The 25,523-nt window shown below is 39.3% G+C and overlaps 1 long non-coding RNA gene across 1 annotated transcript; it reads right to left on the bottom strand.

Annotated features, from left to right (window-relative positions):
* Positions 1-18,465: 18,465 nt before the first annotated feature.
* Positions 18,466-25,517, bottom strand: LOC120886237 (uncharacterized). The gene is made up of 2 exons (XR_013439530.1): positions 25,107-25,517; positions 18,466-24,406 (listed from the first exon to the last, which is right to left on the bottom strand). It is a non-coding gene; the product is annotated as an uncharacterized LOC120886237 (long non-coding RNA).
* Between the last annotated feature and the right edge of the window lie 6 nt (positions 25,518-25,523).

Here is a 25,523-nt window from a genome sequence, read left to right as displayed (position 1 = left end):
AGGGCATTCTGGCACCCCACCCACACACCCCCAACCATCTGGGAGCCTCAGGATTGTTCATGTTGTTAAAATCAATGTCTCTTAGGGTGGACGTGGACAAACAGGTGACTTCTTTGGCCCACTTTCACTTATCCTCCATGTCTAAGACATGGATGCATTACCAACCTAGAGCACATGTGCTGGGCAATGTCATGAAGTATCCTCAGAAAGTGAGGGTTTGGCCCACATTTGTAATCCCAGAAACTCTGGGAGGTTGAGACAGAAGGACTGAAAACTTGAGGCCAGCCTCAGCAATTTAAGCAACTTAGTGAGTCTGTTTCAAAACAAAAAATAAAAGGGCAGGGCTGGGGATATAGCTCAGTTCGTAGGGTGCTGGCCTCAAAGGCACCTAAATAAATATATTAATTAATAAAAATAAAAGGGCCCAGTGGCTAAGCACCCCCGGGTTCAATCCCCAGTACAAAAAAAAAAAAAAAAAAAAAAGTAAGGGTTTGATTGCTGAATACAAGGATGATTTTACTAGGACTGTGAATGCAGCTCAGTAGTAGAGTGCTTGCCTAGCATGCGAGGCCTCAGGTTCAATCCTTAGGACTGCTAAAAAAAAAAAAAGCTGGGAGGGAGGAAAAGAATGATCATACTGGTACACACCAGTGCCTGCTGGAGAGCACAGGGTTAAAGGAAAGTTGTAAGGAGCGTCCATCATTACACACCATCCTATTTATTGTCTGATATTCTTCATTCTATTATCATTCTCTGTCCTTATAAAACACCCCACACAGTGATTTCCTTTAGAAAGCTGAAGTGCACTAGAAAACAAAGTGCACTAGAGTAGAAGTCACTAAAAAACAATTAGACTGATGGCTATAATTGTTATGGCTCCATAATAACATTCTCTTCCAAGAAGTTGAAGCTCACTTGCAGATATAACCTCATTTATCTGTACAATGAACATAAACACAGGTGAGGTATTAACATTCCCATTGTGCCCTTGCAGTTAGGACTGTTAGGACTGTCTCAAGAGGACCTGGAAAACTGATCATAAAGATGAGATAGGGAACTTAGCCTTGCAAGTGTCACTTTTGTTCTGGACCTATTAGAGCTGTTACCACTGACTGCAAGGTTATTGAGACATTTGGAAAAATGCATATGAATGCACCAAAATACACATGTAGACCGATGATACAGAATAGAAGACACAGAGACCGACCACATAAATACAGTTATCTCATACTAGACAAAGGCACCAAGAACATACATTGGAGAAAAGATAGCCTCTTCAACAAATTGTGCTGGGAGAACCAGAAATCCATATGCAGCAAAATGAAAATAAACCCCTATCTCTCACCATGCACAAAACTCAACTCAAAGTGGATCAAAGACCTAGGAATTAGACCAGAGTCCCTGCACCTAATAGAGGAAAAAGTAGGCCAAAATCTTCATCATGTCGGATTAGGCCCTGACTTCCTTAACAAGAATCCTAAAACACAAGAAATAAAATCAAGAATTAATAAATACAATGGATTCAAACTTATTTTGCTTCCTCTCAGCAAAAGAAACTATCAATGAGGTGAACAGAGAGCCTACATTTTGGGAGCAAATTTTTGCCACACACACATCAGATAGAGCAATAATCTCCAGGATATATAAATAACTCAAAATACTTAACATCAAAAAAAACAAACAACCCAATCAATAAATAGGCTAAGGAGCTGAACAGACATTTCTCAGAAGATATACATTCCAGCAACAAATATAGGGAAAAATATTCAATATCTCTAGTAATTAGAGAAATACAAATCAAAACTACTCTAAGATTTCAGGGCTGGGATTGTGGCTCAGCAGTAGAGCACTCGCCTAGCATGTGCGGGGCCCTGGGTTTGATCCTCAGCACCACATAAAAATAAATGAATGGAATAAAGGTATTATGTCCAACTACAACTAAAAAAATAAATATTAAAAAAGAAAACTACTCTAAGATTTCATCTCACACCAGTCAGAATGGCAGCTACCAAGAACACAGACAACAATAAATGTAGATGAAGATGTTATTCTTCAACTCCATCCATTTACCTGCAAATGCCTTGAACTGAGCACATCTTAGTCTGACGTTAACACTAAACTTATTTTTGAAGTCAGAAAAGTTAATTAACTACAACTATAACAGAAACACAATTTTAAAATAAAACTGAGGGCATCTGAGGTATAGCTGAATGGTGAGAGTACTCACTTAGCATGTGTGAGATGCTGGGTTCATCCTTAAATTAAATACTGAAAGCATTTCTAAGGCAGTAACTTTATTATTGTTATTATTTTCTGTTACTGGGAATTGAACCCAAGAGCATTTTACCACTGAGGTACATCCCCAATTCTTTTCCTTTTTCTCTTTTGGTATTGGGGATTGAATCCAGGGGTGTTCACACTAAGCCACATCCCTGACCCTTTTTTAAAATTTTGAGATAGGATCTCACTAAGTTGCTTAAGGTCTTGCTATAATGCTGAGGCTGGCTTTGAACTTGAGATCCTTCTGCCTAAGCCTCCAGAGTTGTTGGGATTCCAGGAATGTGTCACCGCATCCAGCATCCCCAGTTCTTCATTAATTTTTGAGACAGGGTCTTGCTAAATTGCCCCCAGGCTGGCCTTGAACTTGCAATCCTCTTGCTTCAGCCTCCCAAAAAGCTGGGATTACAGGCTTGCTCCTTTAAGTTTTCATTATTGATCCCACATAATCAGTTGGAGCCTTCAAAATCAGGAACCTAAAAAAAAGTAGTCTATTATGTAAATATCTTCATTTTTATTTCCCTCTGGTATCTAAAACCATCAACCATAGTCAACTGGCAAATAAATATATTTATGACAAATAAATATAATTACTAAAATGATGTCCAAATAGAAACTATTATAAATCAAATGGCGTTTATAATAATTTTTAAAATAAATTATGCCTTAGAGTTTGGTTTTCATGTGATCAAACTGATACAAAGCTTTCTTAGTACATGCTTCAAGACTTGGGGGCATCTTGTGAGATGAGATGGAATATGGAATACCAGATCTGTTTTGTGGAATCACCCTGTGTACCTGCCTAGGTGATCCCAAAAAACAAAACAAAACCCTATAGTACCTCTACCTTCATCATGAAGGATCAAGCTAAACCAGAAAACTCCAGAATCCTTTCCTTAACTTATACCTGCTTATAGTTGAGTTGGCTTAATGACACTGTGTACCTTTTTCAGCCACACCTTGGCTTAGTCTGTTTCCCTCTGTGATATATATCCCACCATCATCAAGAAAATTATCCAGCTGCCTTCCCGTGCCAACAGTGTTGAAGACTTTTCTACATTTCCTATGTTGCCTTGTGAATATTTACTTTGTCATCTCCCCAGTGAGACTCTGAGCACCCTGGGTACAGAAGCAGGATCCCTTTCCTTTGCATGTTAGGGGCCCAGCTGATCAGAATACAGTGAGCGCCCCAAAATGGCTGGTAGCTGATGATACATTAGAGCACGTCCCCAAACCACTGTAAGTGAATATACTTGAGGGAGAAATTTGTCTTGTTTTTAAAATTAATCTACTTACACAGTCACAATCAAAGATGAGGGAAAAAAAGTTCTGAAAACAATCTGTTTCCCAGCCAAAAAAGAAAAAAAAAAAAAAAAGGTTTTTTCATCAGTAAATGTAAGCAGGAAAGGTAATGAGACCCATTCCATCTTTATTTTCAGTAGTGGTGAACTCCAAGGAACTCAAAATATTTAAGCAATCCAATTCACTTTTAGACAATTTTGAGTAATAAATTGGACGGTTTTTTTTAAAAATAATGATTTAATATCTGACTCCTTGCTGAATCCCATAAATCAATTCTAAAACTCTGAAATTTCAACTCACTTGTATTAGTCAGCCTTCTGTCACTGTGACAAAACACCTGAGATAAATCAAGCTACATAGAAGAGCTTTCAGTCAATGGCTACTTGGCCCTGTTGCCTTTGAACCTATAGTGCAGCATCAATATGAAAGTGTGCTGTGGAGGAAGTTGTTCAGCTCATAGCATCCAGGAAGCAAAGAGAGATAGAAGGGGACTGAGTTACCAGTACCTGCTTCCAGGGCATGCCTCCAGTGACCTAATTTCCTTTCACTAGGTCCCACCACCTCCCAAAAGCACCAAGCTGAGGACCAGGCCTTCAACACACGGGCATTCAGGGGACATTCTAGTTCCAAATTATAGAATCATTGGTGTTTTTTTCCTTAACCTTTGTCTTTTTAAAGATGTTCTCCTTATAGTTAATAGCATAGGTCCTTTTGTTTCATTTTATAAAGCTCCAATTCAATGGAACCCCAGAGCATCAAATGTACAAAAGAGAAGAATATTCTGGTGAAAATTCTGATATTTAACAATCTGAGTTTTCCAGCTGTCTCAACCACAAGTGGACCCTCAAGGCAACAGCAGTCTCTTCCCATCCATCCTTGAAACTAATCAAGATTGCTCAGCAGATCATGGCATGGCATCACAAGTCTGTGTCATTATCTTTCCATTTCAAAGTTTCAACCAGAGTACTTCCTGAGTGTCATCACACAGTGTTTTAGGAGAAAAGGTGAGAGCTGGCACCTTCCTTGGAGGGAAAATCAAGGGGAAACACATTGCAACTTATGATAAAAAATTTTAAGGCAGAAAATTTTAAAAAGTAATAGGAAAGTCAAAGGAAGGAGAGTGGGGATGGGGAGACTTCAGAGAAGAGGCAACACTTGAGCTAGACTTTGAAGGATGAATGAGTCCACCAGAAGAAGCTGGTGGTATTCAATCCCTGGAGTGCAGGAAGATGAGGGGCTGGGAGCAAAGCATTTTGGGACAATTCCAAGAAGCTTGAAGACAGGGAAAACCTTAGGGAAGGGAGGGGACTGGGGGAGGGGGAGCAGAGAGGAGAAGAGTGAATAGTGGTTAGGAGTAGGGTCAATATGGGGTAGACAGGATCAGAGTCCAGGTAAGGAACTGCTAGAGATTTACAAGCAGTTCACTCATTGGTCACAGTTTCCTTCAAATAACAGAAGAGCAGAAAATTCAAGAGTCAGGGGAGACTTAGGAAAGTCTAAATCCCTAGCCAAGAATCTATTGCTGTAGTCCCAGGGAGGAAGGACAAGGGTGCCTGGTCACATCCAAGGCCGAGGCAATGAGTACAGAGAACCCAGTATATTTAAGAATGCAGAACAAGCAATATGTGCTTGGGAACTGATACAGAGCTGCAGGAAAAAAGGACAATTATTTGTGAAACTGATTGAGGATCATGGAATCCATGGAGACCAGGGGACCACAAGAGAAAGAGGATCAGAAAGGGTATTTGAAACACCCTTAGGTGTGTGATAGTCATTCAAGCAGATGTCTGCCTGGTGTTGGAGAATGGACCAGGAGCACTGGAAATCGATATAGGATGGACCTTGCATCCCCACTCACAGATGAAAGACAGATTTGGTTTGATTCAAGAGATTACAGAGCCAAGGTAATTCCAATGCTGCGAGGACACACTCATTCAACAGAGGCAATTACAGCAGGAAAGCTAATGCGGTAGCTGAAAAAGATGTTCGGATGCCAGATTAGACCAGGAGTTTTCTGATTTTTTTTTTTTGATGTTGGGGAGGGGTGTTGAAATTTTATTTGTTGAGGTCATCTAAATCTTAGCCGTCTCCTTCTAAGTATGTATTTAATCCCTGGTAGCTGGTATAAACTTATTCCCCATTGGCATGAATCTTTATGTCTGCCAGTAGGTGAGAAGAATGTGTTTGTCACATGGATCACAAGGGGGGAAAGCAAAAAGAAGGCAGTTGTGAAATAGTTGTGAAATAAGTTGTACTACTTCTTCTTTTACTTTTTTTTGATCCTGGGAGATTAAACCCAGAGGCACTTTACCGCTGAGGAACATCCCCAGCCCTTTTAATTTTTTGTTTTGAGACAGGATCTCATTAAGTTGCTTAGGTTCTCACTAAGTTCTGAAGCTGTCCTCAGACTCATGATCCTCCTGCCTCAGCCTTCCAAGTTGCTGGGATCACAGGCGTGTGCCACTGTGTTGGGCAGTAAGTTGTACTTCTGCTTCTGTCCTCAAAGTACCTGGTTAGACCTATTAGGAGGGCAATGTGATATGGTTGGGCAGGGTCTGCACTGAACATAATTAAGGGCAGCACTTCCCATTTTAGACCTCATAGAAATAAAGAATAGTATGAAAAACCTTATCAGATAGCAGCAATATGCCTTAAGGAGGGGACATCTTTTTCTAATTTGGGCCAAGATGCTGTCTGGGCTACTAGAAGCTCTCCCTCCTGGCTAAAGATGGTAGGCTGGTGTGAAACGTAAGACCAGTAACATATATTCATCCCACCCAGAAATTAGAAGGCTGAAAGGAAACACAATCCATTCTCCAGTTGCTAAAACCACACTCTAAACAGCAACCTAGAATTCAGTCTTTAGCCAGCACAAATGCAATGCAAGAAATAATGAGGCTCAAAATCTCATTGCAGTCAAATGCAATGTTCCTTTACCAAAAGAGAATGTGTAGCATCTTCAATTTCTGCTTATATCTTGTGGAAGTGCAGAAGGAAGCCAGACAATACCTTCACTTATCCAATTCTTTGCTAGAATTCATATGTGGAAGATGTTCTCTTACATGAATGTGTATCATCATGAACAAATCGTATTATAACATTGCTAATATTAATTCCAAAGAAGATACTTACATTCATCACACCTAAACTTGCTTCCTTTTTTTGTGTGTATTTATTACCTGGCATCTCCTTGAAAATTGTAAGCTCCTGAAAAGGTAGGAGCTCTGTCTTATTTATTGGCAAATTATTGCCTGGAACAGTGCAAAGCATATAGTAGGTGCTCAATAAATACTTTTTTTGATTGACTAAGCAAAAATTTCAACCTTTTATTTTTTTTTAATATTTACATTTTGGTTTTAGGTGGTCACAATATCTCCATTTTACATTTATGTGGCGCTGAGGATCAAACCCAAAGCCTTGTGCATGCTAGGTGAGTGCTCTATCACTGAGCTACAACCCCAGCCCCAACCTTTTAAACTAAGATTTACTTAGAAACGCCCTCAACAACTTAGCAAGACCTTGTATTAAAACAAAAAATCAAAAAGACTGGGGATGTAGCTTAGTGGAAAAGTGCCCCTGGATTCAATTCCCAGTACCAAAAAAACCCAAAGCAAACAAACAAACAAACAACAACAACAACAAAAACCCTAAGATTTTAAATCTCAGCAACTTGGGAGACTGAAGCAGGAGGATTGCAAATTCAAGACCAGCTTGGGCAACTTTGTGAGATCCTATCTTTTTTTTTTTTTTTTTAAATTTTGTAATAATAATTATTTTTTTAGCTGTAGTTGGATACAATACCTTATTTATTTTTATATGGTGCTGAGGATCGAACCCAGTGCACTCTACCACTGATCCACAACCCCAGCCTGTGAGATCCTATCTTTAAAAAAAAAAAAAAAAAGGACCTGGCATTTGGCCCAGTCATAGTGTGCCTTGGCTTCAATCCCCAGTACTGCTAAATAAATGAAAATAATAAATAAATAATTAAAAAATCAGGAAGGAATGGGGCCAATTGAAGACTATGATAATTATATTAATGAGCTTAGGTACTATTTATTGAGTGCTTACTAGGTATTTTGGTAGTTTAAACCTATGGACCCATGGAACCTCACATAGGTTAAGAAATTTCCCCAGATGAAGCTCATTCAAATGTGGTGAGCCTATTTGTAGAATCTGTGTTGTTCCCTACCATATAGGCTCTTCAACTGCCATCATTAGGTTGATCATTACTATCCTTACACTACCTGAAATAGATAGACTAAGGTAGCTTTCTTGTCCTTCTTTCAAAAATGATGTGTCCATACATATAACTCATCCACCAATCATTTTCGAAATTACTCCATTTTGCTTGCCGAAAAATTCCTGACAGATAAGCAGATGTCCTGCCCCTGAGCACTTTTCTTTCGATACTATGTGGTGTTTATAAGGTCCACATTCTTGGTGAGTCTAAATATGGCTCTATTTTTGCATTCTAAAGCCTAAGACTATTTCAGGGCACCATTCTGAAAGTGTTCTAATGATATAAGGTTCAGTGAGGGCAAAGGCTTTATTTTGTTAATACAATAAACAAAGAGTAGTTGGCATACAGTACACCCTCAAAAAATACTGAATTAATTAATCCACATCATGGGAATCCTAGGATAGTTTGTGACCTTATTTCTGCAAAGAAAAAAGAAAAAAAGTGTGTGTATGTGTGTGTGTATATATATATATATATATCTGCTTTTTATCTCAGTGAAGTGAATTACAATGAAATGATAATAACTGTGTTTTCTTTTGTCTTCTTCGATGATATCCATAATTTCAATCTCAAAAATATTTGGAAAAATACAAAGCCAACAGATTCCTCTGAGTCCTTATCTACCCATAATGTCCAGGGAAAAGGATGGCCTCTGGAAAGCTGATTCTTTATGGCTGAGCAGTTGGCCTCCTGAGGTTCTTGATTGCAGAAGGGCAGGCAGGGAAAGGAAGGGATCACTGTGTTCAGGGCGCCCCCTTCTGTTCAAAGGGTAGAAAAGCCGCGTGGAGAGCCCAGTTAAGGCTTTCCCTTGAAAAGGAAGATTGGAGAATCACAGACTTTTGTTCCTGGAAAGGACCCTAGAGAAGACAAGTTCAAACTTATAGAGAAACTGAGACCTAACCAGGTCAAATGCCTTGTTTATGGTCACAAAGCCAGTTTAATCCTGAAAGACGCTGGATTGCCTGACCTGTGCCTCTCATTAACAAGGGGAAGCAATTCACAGCTCCAGTTTCTTCTGCCTTTGTGAAAATTAACATTGATCAATCATAAATCTATTGTGCTCATTTCTTATTATTTATATCTTCAGCTTCTTATAATGTGAATCAGTCATATATCCAATATATTTTTTAAAAATCATTTTTGGATCTCAAAGTCTTCCCAGGCATGGATCTCCTTAAGAACTAAAGACACTACTTCTGTTTGGCCTAGCCATTCCTTCATTATTTTCCTCATATTTAAGTGTGTGTGTTTTTTGTTTTGTTTTGAATGCTGTGAATCAAATCCAGGGTCTAATGCACTAAGCTACACCTCCCAGCCCTTTGAAGATTTTGAACCTACCAAACAAAGCTCACACACTTCAGAGTAAAAAATGCATCTCCTTATTTTAAAAAGTACAGACACATCTACCATTATGAGATGTCATGCTACTGCTAATCATTGAATTAAAATTAAAAATCTAAAACACTTAAATTGATCAGGGTGGTGCACTCCTGTAATTCCAGCAATTTGGGAGGCTGAGGAAGGAGGATCTCAAATTTAAGACCAGCCTGGGTAACTTAAAGAGAACCTGTCTCAAACACTAAAAATGGCTGGGGATATTGCTCAGTTATAGAAAGCCCCTGGGTTCAATCCCCAGAACTGGGGTGGAGGATCTAAAACATTTTATTGATACATTATAAAGATGCTGAAAATGTTAGCTATTGTAAATATATAATTATAGCCCAAACTGGGGCTGGGGGGGGAGTATTTTTGTCAGTCTGCACATCCTTGTATAAGATGAATGTATCTTTCCAATTGGAGAAAAACTAAAATTAATAAGATTTCCCAGATAACTCTGGGGACACCTGGGGGATTAAGAGCCCTAGGCTGGGCTGATGGCAATAAGCAATTAATCTGCCAAGCTGGGAGGGATCACTCTGCTCTTGCAAGGAGTCCAGATGCTCTTGGGTCTAGTGTGCTGAATGTGACCTTGGTATGAAGGGCATTCTCTCCAATCTTCTTGTTACTCAACCAAAACAAACATTTGGTATAATTCTCACAGTTTGTGCAACTATATATAGTTGCAGCTAGGTTCAAAGATGGGGCTTTTAGACAATGATTGGATAATGGAGGTCTGACTTCATTAGTGGAACAATCCATTTGGGGGATTAATCCATTGACAGATGAATGGACTACTGGTAGGTGGGGCCTAGTGGAAGAAGCAGGCCACTGGGGACATGTCCTGGAAGGGTTTGTTCTCCCCAGTCCCTTCTTCTTGCTCTGTTTCTGGCCAACTGTGAGCCCAAATAAATCTTTCTTCCTTTATATTGTTCATGTTAGGTGCTCTGGTCACAGGAAAAGCTGACTAGCTCATGGTTATAAATCTGGCATTTAGAAGATGTGCTGAATATGTGCAATTCTTTGCTAAGTTCATAGCCCACCCACTCCCGAAAAAAAAAAAGGATCAAATTCCATTTATGTGAAGTTCTATAACAATAATCACTAATGATCCACCTTTAAATCAGTGAAGATGAGGACTGACTGGGAAGGGACATGAGGAAACCATCTAGAGGGATGTTCTATATCTAGAGAAGGGTTTGGGTTCATGGGTGTCCACATTTGTCAAGATTCACTAAATAATAGCCAGGCACAGTAGTGCATGCCTGTAATCCCAGTGGATCAGGAGGCTGAGGCAGGAGGATCACAAATTTAAAGCCAGCCTCAACAATTTAGCAAGGCTCTAAATAACTTAGCAATACCCTGTCTCTAAATAAGATATGTAAAAAGGGCTGGGGATGTGGCTCAGTGGTTAAGCTTCCCTGGGTTCAATCCCTGGTACTAAAAACAAAAACCAAAAAACTTCCTGAGCTGGGGCATGGTGGTACATGCATGCAGTCCCAGCTATATAGGAAAATGAGGGAGGAGGATCACTTGAGCCCACCAGTTCAAGACCAGTCTGGACATTATAGCAAGGTCCTATTTCAAAAAGAGAAAAAGAAAAACAATCCTATTTAAATGCCTGTTGCCAACTGGAAAATATGAAGGGAATACTGATATGGGAACTCAGCTTTGTGACCAGTGGAGTAAACTGGTTTAGGCAGGAATCACTAATTGAGGCATGACTTAAAGCATCGCTCCAGAATGGTACCATAGGAAAACCAGTAACTATATGAGGCAGAAATTGGGCACCACCCAATATGACATCTTAAGAAGAATAAAACTTCATTTATGTAAATAGGACTAGCAAGGCAAAATCTGAACCTAATCATGTGGAAACTTTACATAAATCCCCCAAAAGAAATGTTCAACTACCAAAAAGGACCCTTTTCTCAAACATGACATAAAAGATAAAATCAAAACGAAACGGAAAAATTCTACAAGATCAGAGACATGACAACTAGACCTAATCCTAGGCTGGAACCTGTAAGAAAGGAGGAAATGTTATAAAACACAAGATCAGATCAATTGTCAAACTGGAATGTGGATGATAAGGTATGTAAAAATATTATGTCAGTGTACCAATGTTCAACTAATTGAACCTGATTACCCTACTCTGCTCAGTAAGAGAAAGTCTTTTTTTTTTCGTTTGTTTGTGGTGCTGGCATTGGACCCAGGGCTTCATGCTTGCCAAGCAAGTACTCTACCAAGTATATTTATTCTGAAGAAACACATATTTGGTATATAAAAAAGGGCCCATGATGCATGCAACTTACTTTCAAATGACAATATGTGTGTGTGTGTGTGTGTGTGTGTGTGTGTGTGTGTGTGTGTGTGTGTGTAACAGAGCAAAAGTGAAAGAGCGAGAAAGTTTCCCTACTTGGGCAAATAAAAAATCTTGGGGCAAAAAGTTTAACAACAGGTGAAATGAGGAAGGTGAGTTCTGGTGTTCTGTGTTCTACTTTTGCAACTTTCCATTGAGTTTGAAATTATTTCCAAATAAAAGGCCTAAAATTTATGAAAATATATTTGTTTCCAAATTTAAAAACTATGCATAGAAATAAAAATGAAAAGAAAATCAATGTAAAAAAAGTGCAATACTTTGTGAGAAACTAACTGGAAAGATGAGACTGGAATGTGGTTGGAAAAGGTAGAAGTGACAGTAATGAAGACTACCTAACAGGTACTGAGTTCTCACTTGTGCCAGGTACTCTAACTGCTTCACAAGTATTATTATACAGTTTTTAGTATGTTCATTTATGCTTTTGTATTTTTCTATTTTTCTAACCTGGGTTGATGACTTTGCATATTTTTACATTTAAAATTCTTTCTATCAATAATAAAAATCATTTATTACAATGGATTTGTTGATTCAAATTCCAGTTTATATAGAATAGATTAAATTTATTACACACATCACTGAAAAGGTTTCTTGAATTGTTCATTGGGGTATTTTAAAATGCTAGAAGTGGAACATTTCATTATGGCTATGTGTTCATTAACAATTGAAAGCTAGCCCACTGGGTAGATCAAATGAATCCATAAAATTGTTTCTACAAGAGTAAGATGTTCCATTTATCAGAGGCCAGGAAAATTCTTCAGCTAGAACCCCAAAAATTTTGCCTATTAGGGTTATCCAAAGCTCACGGTTCTTAACAGGTATAGATGAAGGGAGATAGCATTGTTTTATTATCCTCTAAGCAAGTGATGCTGTAGAGGAAGTATTTTCCTGTTATTGTCTCTTCTTTTGATCTTTCCCTAAAACGAAAACAAATATTTCTACAAGTAACAACCAAATTCTCAGTTCTTAGTTCTCCACCACCAGACTGTTTTCAATATCAGTCTCTAGAATTTATTGGATTTTATTAGAGTCACCTCAATTTCCTTTTGCTAGAGAATCCTCTTCGGTTTCTACTAATGGGTTGGCATCTTTTTTTTTTTTTTAATTTTTAATATTTATTTTTTAGTTCTCGGCGGACACAACATCTTTGTTGGTATGTGGTGCTGAGGATCGAACCCGGGCCGCACGCATGCCAGGCGAGCGTACTACCACTTGAGCCACATCCCCAGCCCGGGTTGGCATCTTTGCCAAAGTATTAATACCCTGTTATAATGACATATTTGTCAGCAATAACAATTAGGGGCAAGGACAAAAATAACGTAACTAACATTTGTATAGAATTCTTCGATCAGCTTCTCATTTGGCTGAACTAAGTCATGCCAAAGGCCAATGTCTCGGCTTGGCACCAGAATCACGAGGCACTCACAGCTTTGTAGGTTCAAACAGCAATTCTTTATTCCAGCTCTCACACCACCTCCACACAGGTCCAGGGGCAAACGCGTTCTCCTGTCTCCCGCACAAACCACCTACTCCCAGAGGCTCTCTCCAAATCCCATTTTAATCTCACGAGAACTCAACGGGAACAAGCAGCAGGAACACCCTAATCCCAGCAATAATCTTCAACTTCCAACTTCCCTAAAACCCATTATCTTAAACTGGCAACGCCTTAAACTCAAGGAGCCGGTTACTTCCTCAAACCTGATCAGCTCTAAACCCGAATCCGCCTTGGTCCTTGAGCAAGGTCACCTTATTAAAGCATGCATGCAATGTTCCATCAAATGTCCTCTAAGCAGCATGGGGTACGCTTGGCAAGGAAATTTCGATGCGTCATACCTACTTGGTAATGGCCCTCAGCATCTCCCCCCTTCTGATTAATTAAACAACAAGCAATGCGGCTTAGGACCGTGCCTGGTAGGTTGTCCAATTCAACATATGGTTCTTACCCGTCATCGGATGAACTGACCTCTAGGCGTCAGTCCCCTGTCTTAGGTTGAATCCACTGCAATCAGATCAACCCGTCGCTGACTACCGGTCCAGCATTCAGCCATGCTTGTGGATAGGCCTAAGCACCAGTGGGGGGGTGAGGTTCTTGCCTCACCTCTGTTGGCCCCCAAATTTAACCTTGGTGCCAGTGGGGGGGTGAGGTTCTTGCCTCACCTCTGTTGGCCCCCAAATTTTAGACCATCACTAGTAGAAGGGAGGAAGATACAGAAATGCCACGACACCAAGCCAATTGACGGCTCCTTTGGAAAAATTGCATCACTGGCGACACCATCAGCAAAGATGCCAGCATTACCACAATTAACATGGGGTGCGCTGGCAAGGAAATTGCATCACTGGTGACACCATCAGCAAAAATATGCCAGCATTACCACCATTCACTGCACCAGACGATAGTTCACAATGCATGCAACTGATAAATAGTCCAGTCAGGTTCTGCAGGCAGTTCAAATCGGAGGAGTCTATCAATATGTCCATTTCCTCCCAAAGTAAATCAAGTCCTTGATTGAGCATTACTTGTTGAGTTATATTCATTGATGCATCAGTTTATACAGTTTCCTGTGGTAGCTATCATAGAAGCTGTAGTTTGGTTTTCTTTGTCTTCACCGGCACCGGGATGGAGATGGGAATTCTGGCAATGATGTTAAAGAGACATTATCCTGAACAGAATTATTAAATATGATGAAAAGGAAAAGTGAAAGTAAACAAACAGATCTGTTAATCACCTTTAAAAACAATAGTAAGCAAACAGATCTGTTAATCACCTTTGAAAGCAATCATTAACAGCTGTTTACCTAATTAGATTAAACCACTTAAATCACGTGAATAAAAAAAAAAAATTCGGATCCATTTTTTCATGAGCGCTCCTCATATAAAAATATGGACATACACACATACTGACATGCAACACAAAACAGTGCAGACATAACATACAACACATAAGACAATAATAACGGCCTTGTAGCTTTACCTAGGTAAAATCTCCATTGCAATGTTTAAAAACTCCAGTCAAAAAATAAAAAACAGTCAAAAAACAAAACTGATCAGAAAAACATTAACCTAGGTTTGTATGAGCTCAAAAATAAAATAGAACTTTATGATGTGGGAAAAATGCAATAATAAAATAGATATTGAAAAAAGCACCGTGGTAAATCACTGTCGCAGATGTAAGAATAGCCAAGCTGGAGCTCTGGATTTCAGCTGTTATGGATTTCAGTCAAATCATCTTCTTTTTCTGTAGAAATTGTTTTGGTTAACCTCTCTGGAATCCAAATCGGCTGCTGTTCTCCCTGTGGGAACACACAAACGGAACCCCGACTCCAGACAATAACTGGGTCGGGACCTTTCCATTGTCCTGTTAGAATATCTTTCCAAAGTACCTTAGGCTTATGTACATTTTTCGGATACATATGTCTTTCCGCAGCACTAAGTCCTGATGAATCCAAATTTAGAAAGTTTAGAGTAAAAAAAGGGTTATTTTAAGTTTATCTTTGGGGGATATATACCCCTAGAAGATCCTTTTAAATTTAAGTCTTTCAAAAGCATTCTGCCTTACTTTTTAGAATTATTTTAGTCCTTATAATTTTTAGATGTGGTTTTAAACCATAGTTGTCTTAGCCTTTTGCATTTTCTATCTGAAATACCTTTACTTGACATTTTCAACCATTTTTTATCTTATTTCTATCTTCTACTTTTCTTCTAAGGTTTTTATATTTACCCTTAGTTGCTTTTTTCTCTCCTAGTTTTCTTTTGTTTTCTATTTTGTGGGCTTAAAATTTTTGTCTTTCTACATCTTTTTTATCTTCCTATATCTTTTTTATCTTTCTACATCTTCTCTCTCTCTTTTACCTTCCTGTACTTCTGTTTTTGAAGTTTTCCACTTCAAATTTTAATCTTCTTTATCTAAATATCTTTTATCTTATTATCTTCCCATTTTCATGGGTTATATTTTTTTTCTCCATCATGAAGGCATCTTAACCACCTTCAATTTGACCTTTTAAACCCTTTTGCAACTTATTTAGACATTTTACAACTTTTTACTTTACCACACAAAGATTATCTCATCTCCCTCTTTTTAGTTTAATAAGTAGTTTGATGAGTAAAGCAATCTTTTATCCGCCATGAAGGTATCTCGACCACCTTCAATTTAACCTTTTAAAGCCTTTCAATTATCATCTATACTGTACTTTTAAATGTACTTTTTCACCACCTACAGCTTCACTCTTTTAAATGAGGCTTAGATTCTGTTTAAATCGCTTAATATTAGTTTACATGGCTGCCCTTCAACCAAAGGCTTTTTTTTAACTCCATTGAGAAGCTTTGTCTCAATCTGCCATGTACAAATACCTTTTTTCTTCTTTCTTCCTTTCTCAAGCTTTTAAAGTAAGTCTAGTTTCCTCAAAATCTTTTAAAATGACCTTTTACAACTTTTTACCACACAGAGATTATCTCATCTAGAAACATTTATTTAACCTTTAACCTTTTATATTAAAATATATTTCCACATCTTGAACCTTTTTATATGCCTTTTTTAACCATTAACACTTTTTATAAATTCACATTCTGAAACAACCCTTATAAAATTACTCCACTTTAATAAGATGAAATACTTTTATGTTTTCTGAGGTACTATTATACTGTAATTGAAACCCAACTGAAACTTCTTATACTCTCTGTATATAAATTACACATGATAGAATCTTAACTCTTAGTAACCTTGTTCAGCAAAGACACAGACCAAAGCAATATTAAACCTTTTTCCATTCACCAATTTATGAAAACACACATAATGTTTAAATATATTACCTTATGGAACTTAATAAGTAAAGAGTACTTGATTTCATATCTAGTGGTTGATATTTTAACACTTTAGCTTTGTAAATTAATCAGATGTCTGTAAAAACCAAAATCTTAAACAAGTCTGGTAAACAGAACTAGCCATCTCTTTCTTGTTGAAGAAAAATCCTTCTACAGGATACCATGATGGTCCTATTGATATACTTAATAACCTGTCTTTAAAAAGCCATGGGCTACATTTTTGTATTGTATCAACATATGCCCTAGTTGTTCTTGGTCTCACTGGGGTGCCTCCTTTCTCTAACAATTTCTCTTCCTTGGAGGCAAACAACTTCAAACCTCGAGTCAACCATTTTCCCCAGTTTGCCTGAGAAAGTTCTAGGAACAGGCAACTTGAAATGAAAACAAAATAAATCAAAACAAGAACACATTGTTTTTTGAAATGGTCACCCATTTTTTTTGCTCTCCTTCAGGATCGAGCAAATTCACTTACCCCCAAGCTTCAGACATCCCAAGTACGGACCACCAAAATGCCAAAGGCCAATGTCTCGGCTTGGCACCAGAATCACGAGGCACTCACAGCTTTGTAGGTTCAAACAGCAATTCTTTATTCCAGCTCTCACACCACCTCCACACAGGTCCAGGGGCAAACGCGTTCTCCTGTCTCCCGCACAAACCACCTACTCCCAGAGGCTCTCTCCAAATCCCATTTTAATCTCACGAGAACTCAACGGGAACAAGCAGCAGGAACACCCTAATCCCAGCAATAATCTTCAACTTCCAACTTCCCTAAAACCCATTATCTTAAACTGGCAACGCCTTAAACTCAAGGAGCCGGTTACTTCCTCAAACCTGATCAGCTCTAAACCCGAATCCGCCTTGGTCCTTGAGCAAGGTCACCTTATTAAAGCATGCATGCAATGTTCCATCAAATGTCCTCTAAGCAGCATGGGGTACGCTTGGCAAGGAAATTTCGATGCGTCATACCTACTTGGTAATGGCCCTCAGCAAAGTCATGTAAAAGAAAATTGGAAGCATTTACCCAAATACAACCAGAAGTGATAGCCAGCACATAAGTGATGGGTCAATAAATATTCCAAAACAATTCTTTTGTCTAACATCTTTTGCAGCACATGATTTAAAGTTTTGTTGGGCTTGTATAGTAGACACAAAAATATATGAGCCATGTTTGACATGGTAGGAGATAGCTTTCAAACAGCCTACTGGGCCTGGAATGGTGGGTAGTTCACTGATACAATGTGTGTTTAGCATGCACAAGGACCTGAGTTCAATCCCTACAGCACCAAAAGACAAACTAGAAAAAGAAATGTATCCCATTAAATTCATGCACTCAAAACTAAGGGCATAAAACAATGGAAACCAATGTCTCCAATTCTGCACTTCAACAGGCACACTGCTGAGAGAGGGTTAAGTTATCTGCGAACCCACTAAATGGTGTACACATATTAAACCAAATAATGACATAAATCCATTCCTCAGGGGCAGATTCCCTCCTTTCTCCAAGACTGACTCTGTGTAGTACTCATATCTTGGCATGAATAATCATTAAGCTGGGAGGGATACAAACAGATGTCAGGGAGCCAAAAATAAGAAAATATGCCTATAATTGTGGTGTAAAGGTGTAATCAATTTAACCAGCATGAGGGCACTGAATAACTAGTTGAATGTAAAGCGTGTAGTTACATCTACAATTTAACATCAGCACAATTATGTGTGCCAAGCCCTGTAGCATCTGTATTTCCAAGAACATTAATATCATATACTTTTAAAATTTTAAACCTATTAAACTAACTTTACCTCAAAATTGAATGCTGACTATTCAATTGTAAATGAGGTATATTTTGTAAATCAAACAAATATATCTTTCTTTTTTTATGGATGAACCTTGTCATAATGGTACCTAATTTTTTTTTTGTAGGATGTTTTAATAAAAGTTACCTTGCTGGTATTCTAGACAAAGAATACAAATTCAACAACTCAAAGTTACTTGTGCACCTGTGGCCTTGTTGATGCTAACAAATTAGTTGTTTATCATATTTTTGTCACTGTGACAAAATACCTGAGAAAATCATTTAAAGAAAAGATTTATTTGGTTCATGGTTTCAGAATTTTCAGTACAAGGTCACTTGACCCCCATCTCTTTGGGCCTTTTGTGAGGCAGAACATCATGGTGGGGAGCACATGGTGGAACAGAGTTACTCACTTCATAACAGCTAGAAAGCAAGGAGAGAAAGCAAGGGATCAGGAACAAGATATACCCTTCTAGGGCATGCCTCCAAGGACCTATTTCCTTAAATTAGGCCCTGCCTCCTACAGTTTCCGGCAACTCCCAATAGTTCCTTCAATTAAAAACCCATCAGTGGATTAGTTCACTGATGAGGTAAGAGTCCTTATGATCCAATCACTCCCCAAAGCCCCAAATCTAAACATTGCTACATCCAGGACTAAGCTTTCAACACATAAGTCTTTGAGGGACATTTCAAATACAAATGATGGCAGTTACCTAAATAAGGATTAGCTCTAGAATTAGAATGGTCAGAAAAATATATTTTTGTGATTTAAAGTAGTTATGAAATGAATTGGTTCTACTAGCTGAGATAGAGTAACTAGTACCAGACTATTATTTCCATTGTAAATAACCATAATCCAAGAGAAACCATAAAGCAACTATTTTTGTACTTTGGACCACAGGTGGCACAAAACTGTGATCCTCAGGAGATAGAAAACTCACAAGGTGTGTCTTATATTTTTGCTGGCTAACTGCTTAGGAACAATTTACTGGTTATGATATAGAATGGTGAGGCCAGAATATATTGGTCCTGCTGCTATGAGGAGACAGACAACTTTGGGAACAGTAAAACAGATGGAATTTATAAGATAAATCTCAGAAAGGAAGCAATTGTACAGAGGGGCCAGAGCTCCTTCTTGGCTAATGGAGGGCTTTACTTGTATAGGGAAAACTATGCAATGATTATCAGAAAACAGCTGTTATGGGGTTAAATGAAGAATGAAAATACTGGAGGTTAGGTAGTGATGGCAACTGTAGAAATTCTAGTTCACCTCAAACTCACAGACATCATTAACACCTTGATCATTCAGCTGAGAAACCAGAGAGGCCATAGGAATATGGACTATATCTTAGAGTAAGGTCTTGTCTAGATACACTCTAATAAAGAGTCAAAAATATCTGCATGGGTCTAAGAACTTGGAGTTTGAGTCCTGCCAAAGTAGAGGAGTTGGTAAACACCTGCAGCTTTCAAAATCTACCCTAATAAACATAAAGCCTACACAAATGCAAAATAATCATCCAGAATTAAACTTCCTGAAGAAATTTAAAAACCTGAAGATAGTTAGACAGAGACCCATGAACTATGGGATAATACCAGATGGTCCAACATATGCAATAAATGGAGATCCAAAAGAAGAAATTGAGAAAGAGACTGAAAAATTATTTATAGGTATGGGAGCCAAAGTTCCGAAATATAATGAAAAACATTGGTTTACAGATTGGAGAATTTCAATAACCTCAAACTGGATAATTATTAACAACAACAAATAATTTAGACATATCAACATCAAATTGCTGGAAGACAAAGAAAAACTTGAAGAGCAGCCAGAGACAAAGAATCATTATATACAGGGAAGCAGTATACAGTTAACTTCCAGTGAGAAATAATGGAGGCTAAAATTAAAAGGGAACATATCTTTTAAAGCGCTAAAGGAACATCTGTCATTTAAACTCAATATCCAACAAAAATAATCTTCATAAATGAAGGCAAAATAAAGATTCCCAGACAAATCAATGTAGAATTTATTGCCATCAAACCCACATTACAAACCGCCAAAAAAAAAAAAAAAGGCAAAAATATGTTCTTATAGCAACAGGAAATTAATGCCAGATGGAAATGCAGATCGACAGAAAGGAATAAAAAGCCCTAGAAATGGTAAAGGCAAAATATTTATTTTTCTTCTCTTAATTTCCTTGTAGTATAGCTGACTCTTAAAAGCTAATACTGTTGCTAGGTGTGATGGCACACCCCTGTAATCCCATCTGCTCAGAAAGCATAGGCAAGAGTTTCACAAGTTCAAAGCCAGCCTCAGCAACTTAGTGAGACCCTGCCTCAAAATAAAATATAAAAGGGCTGGGGATATGGCTCAGTGGTTAAGTGCCCTGGATTCAATTCCTGACACTAAAAAATAAAATTTTTTAAATATAAAATTATTTAAAGATCCAAGAATTTCAAGAAACCAGAAATTATTAATTCTTCATAAGTCACAGTAGTAAAGTTTCACTTTTATTTTTATAACTGAAAACCATGATCTTGACCAACTCTGAGCAGGCAAGTAACTTACCTATAATCACAAATAATTGGGACCAGATGTCCCAAGTCCAAACTTTTGGATCAGAACACAGGTGGAATAGATACTCAATACAATTTCTTAGGCAATCTTTGGCACACAAAGTTTGTGAACCTTTAAAATCAGGGAGACTGAAGTATATAAATAGAGTATAAGCTAGAGAGGTCAAGTAGTAACAGAAAGGGCAGTTTCCTATTGGAGGAAGGGGACACAGTAGACCACAAAACCTTCTCTTGGTTAAAGATGAAAGCTTGGAAAGGAAGCAAGATGCTATGGATTGAATTATGATCACCCAAAAGTCCTACTTAGAAGCTTAACTTCCTATGCTACAAAATTTTGAAAATGGAGCCTATGAAGATAATTAGATTTTGATTAGGTCATGAGAATGGGCCTTTATGATGGGATGGACTAGTGCTCTTATAAAAGACACCAGAGAGTGAAGAACCTTTCTGTGTACCATAAGAAGGTATAGCAAGAAGATGGCCAACTGCATGCCAGGAAGAGGGCCCTCAGCAGAACCCAACCATACTTAAACTCTTATTTCAGACTTCCAGCCTCCAGAGCTGTGAGAAGATAAATTTCTATCACTTAAGCCACCCAACCTATGGTATTTTGTTACAGCAGACTAAGTTATAGGGCTGAGCAGTGTAAATAGCAGCCAAGAGAATAGCCAAGAGGATGCCAAGAGAACAGCTTTCTCCTCCATACCTCAATGTGTTACCTGCTGACTGTTGTGTCACTGGATTGAGCTCCCCTTCACCTAGATAGGGGCCTAAGGTGACTTCTGGACAGCTCCAGCTGGGTGAGAAGTTTGGGTTCGGACAAGTGAAATTTCTGTTCATAGAGAAATACAATGAGGCAATTGTAGGTTATGTACTTATGGTACCATTTCAGGGTAGAGGTGTCTAGAGTGCAGCAAGAAAGACCTCAAAAGGGTGAGCTCTAGCAGTGGAAAGGGAAGGGAGCCTCAGGTTAGCAAGAGAGCACACTGAATCTACTCCTTACTGGGTGAACAAAAATCTTCCACTTGAATCAAGATTACCTAAGAAAACCCAGCTGGGGGGAAAAGGCCTGAAAAAATAGTATATGCAGGCATGCATGCACACACACGCATCTATGTACCTATTGTCAACTGTACACACACACACACACACACAAATTCCAGACCTTCCCTGGGAGAATGTGGAAAAGCATGTCTTTGTTTTCAAGTTGAATCCTAATTCAGTTATGTCTGGCAGCTGCTTTATGCACTACCTTTTCAGCACAAGGGGTTTAAGTTGTTCAGTGGATCAGATTTTAAGTTTTAACAGAAGCCATCATCATCACCCAGTAAGATCAGTGGCTATGGTTCTCCATCACTTCCCTGTACAGGTTTGTTTTTTTTTTTTTTGGTACTGGGGATTGAACTCAGGGGTACTTGACCACTGAGCCACAACCCCAGCCCTATTTTGTATTTTATTTAGAGACAGGTATCACTGAGTTGCTTAGAACCTTGCTTTTACTGAGGTTGGCTTTGAACTTGAGATCCTCCTGCCTTAGCTTCCCAAGCTGCTGGGATTACAGATGTACACCACAGCGCCTGGCATGTTCAGGTCCTTTTAAGGATCCTACAGGCTCCACTTTTCCCACATGAGATCCACAACCACATCCCTCAACACAACGAAAACCTGTTATGCTGAACACAGCTCTATTCACTCTGCTGCACTCTTGCCCATGGTTCAAAATGAGGCAGTTTAAGAGTGGTGCTTTGGGAAATGTTAAGTAAAAAGTTTGGATCTTTCTTTTGATTCTAACCCTCGTGTTTGTATTTCAAGACCATTAGCTCTGGTCTCTATCCAACTCCTGTCATTTTTCTACCATCTGGATCCAAGTCTGGCCAGTATCTAGATTACAAGTAAATACAGAATTCTTAAACTTGAGGCATTTTAAGACAAAGACACATGAATATAAAACATACAGAATCTTAGTCTGAATTTTAGGAATTTGAAGATTCATTAATCCAGCTATTTATATTAAAGGATCTGAGGCCCTGGTTGAATTAAATCTTTGCTACCTACTTTGGTCTGAGGACAAGCAAGGAAGCATTTCATAAATGATGATGCCTAGGCTCTACTCAGACACACTGATTTGTTTTTTTAAGGGGAGGGTACAGGAGTTTGAACTCAGGAGTACTTGGCCACTGAGCCACACTCCCAGTCCCATTTTGTATTTTACAGGGTCTCACTGAGTTGCTTAGCATCTCTCCATTGCAGAGGCTAGCCTTGAACTCGAGTTCCTCCTGCCTCAGCCTCCCAGGCCGCTGGTATTACAGGTGTGTGCCACTGTGCCTGGCCAGACATGCTGATTTATAAGTTTGTGTTTTACAAGATTCCAGTTGATATATATGCATGTTTGAGAAGCTCCAAATTAAATTACCTACTCAGATAAACTGTTCAGTTATAGCAACAACTAACCAATAGTTAAACTTCAGATTTCTAAAACGGGATCTTTCCTCATTACTGCATGATAAGAATAAAAACAACTTTGTTATGAATAGTGGATGTCAGGGCTCTGCTCCAAATTCATAATTGCTTGGGGCGATGTTCAGGCAATGCATGCATTCATATATATATATGTGTGTGTGTGTGTGTGAGAGAGAGAGAGAGAGAATAAATGTATATATATATATCTCCAGTGATTGAACCCAGGGGCACTTAACCACTGAGCCACATCACCAGCCCTTTTTTGTATTTTATTAGAGACAGAGTCTCCCTGAGTTGCTTAGGGCCTCACTAAGTTTCTGAGGCTGGGTTTGAACTTGTGATCCTCCAGTCTCAGCCTCCCAAGTTGCTGAGATTACAGGTATATGCTACCACACTTGGCAAGGCACTGCTTTTATAAAAGCCCCCAAGCATAGCTGGGTACAACAGCACACACCTCATCCCAGTTACTAGGGAGGATGAGGGAGAAGGATCGAAAGTTTGAGGCTACCCTGGGCAATTTAGCAAGACCCTGTCTCAAAATAAAATAAAAAGGGGGCTGGGGATGTGGCTCAAGCGATAGCGCGCTTGCCTGGCATGAGCGTGGTGCTGGTTTCGATCCTCAGTGCCACATACAAATAAAGATGTTATGCCTGCCGAAAACTAAAAAGTAAATATTAAAAAATTATCTCTCTTTCTCTAAAAAAATAAAATAAACAGGGCTGGGGGTACAGCCAGGGGTAAAGTGCTTGCCCATAATGCATAAGGTCCTGGATTCAATCCCCAGTAGTGCAAAAATAAATAAATGAAAGCTTCCAGGTATAGCCAGGGTCAGAATAATCTCAGTAAGTCCCTTCAAAATAGAGTGATCTGGAAAAGCTTCATGAAAAGAAAAGGATTTCATCTTGAAGGATGGAAAGAATTTAGAGGAGAAAAAGCATGTAAGGTAGATGAGATGGGGGTAGGATGGAGTGGATGTATTATGAGAAAAAGGAGTGTTTTATACAGGAGGGAATCCAGATTAGCTCAGACCATGAGATTAGGTCATAGCCTACTCTTCTCACTAACGTGTTATGCTCCAACTCTTCTTGCCTACCTCTTCTTCCAGGCAGCTCAGACAGTCGCTCATCTGGAAGTCTCCCCCAGTCTCTCATCTCCAGGCCCATAAGATCTCGGTCGTTCATACTTTTCCTGTACAGCAAGCATCACTGGATACTTAAAGATGTTCTTGCATGTTACTTTGAACCCCCAGCTAACTTGTTGGGAATGAAGAGTCATGGGTGGGGCAGAGGATGTCCAAGAATGGGCCCAGTAAGACCGGGCACTTGTGAGCTAAGATGGAACGGAATTCATAACAAACAATGCAGCCTCAGAAAGAGAAATGGGAATGGATTCATTCTCCAAGAGGTAAGAAGGAATTTGAAGAAATTCTCACCTTTCCTTGGCTCTAGGTCATTTCTTAGAGAAGGATGAAGTGTCAAAAAGCATATTTTAAGAAGACAAGAAGTGAGTGGGTGCCCAGGCGTTAAAGACCTCTCATGAATGACGAGGATTCCTCTTTTGCTCCCAAATTGGGGCACAGGCCTGTTCTCAACCAAGATTCTGAAAAGATCCAGAGAATAAGGCCAGCAGCACACTCTGCCCTAAGGTATGGCCCAAGAATGGGGCTCTTGTCCTCCAGAAGAGTTTGTAAATTCGCGAACCCCATTAAGATGAAAAAGGTATTAGGGCACCTGCGGAGACAATGTTTGGTTTGAGGGCCTGGGCTCCGAATTCAGATCCATCCCGTACTGGGTGTGAGACCTTGGGGAGACCGCTCCCCCTGTTCCCGGCCTTAAATGACGTCTAAAGGTATATGTGCTAGACAAAACTACGCCTGCCTGGCACTCACGGACTACGGGCGCAGGTATCCAACCCCACAGCTGCAGCAAGGATAAACCAAGGAAGAAGTTTGGTACAGAAACAGCCAGCCAGGACCACAAGCAAAAATCGAGCTCCTCTGACACGTCACTACCGCCCGTCGCAGGGCCGCTGACGCCAGACGGGGAAGTCACTGCAGGGGTCAATGGGAAGTGTAGTCTTTGAGGCAGAGGCGTTCAGGGAGAGTCACGGCAGGGGGAGAAGCCTTTTTTAGGAGCTTTTACATGACCTGTGATCATGCCTTTAAGAAAACGTGGGGTGCGACAGTGGTCTTCCTCCAGAAGATCGCCGCACGTTGCTTGAAGACAGACCGATTGGAAGCCACTGGAATGGGAGTTGCAGGCCGTCAGCGCGCTTCTGGTTGCGCTGAGCATCCTGGGAGGTGTGG

This window comes from Ictidomys tridecemlineatus, chromosome 5 (assembly GCF_052094955.1).
Source record: "Ictidomys tridecemlineatus isolate mIctTri1 chromosome 5, mIctTri1.hap1, whole genome shotgun sequence".
NCBI classification, from domain to species: Eukaryota; Metazoa; Chordata; class Mammalia; order Rodentia; family Sciuridae; genus Ictidomys; species Ictidomys tridecemlineatus.
The sequence above is the reverse complement of the archived record's forward strand: the minus strand, read 5'-3'. Positions and strand labels throughout refer to the sequence as shown.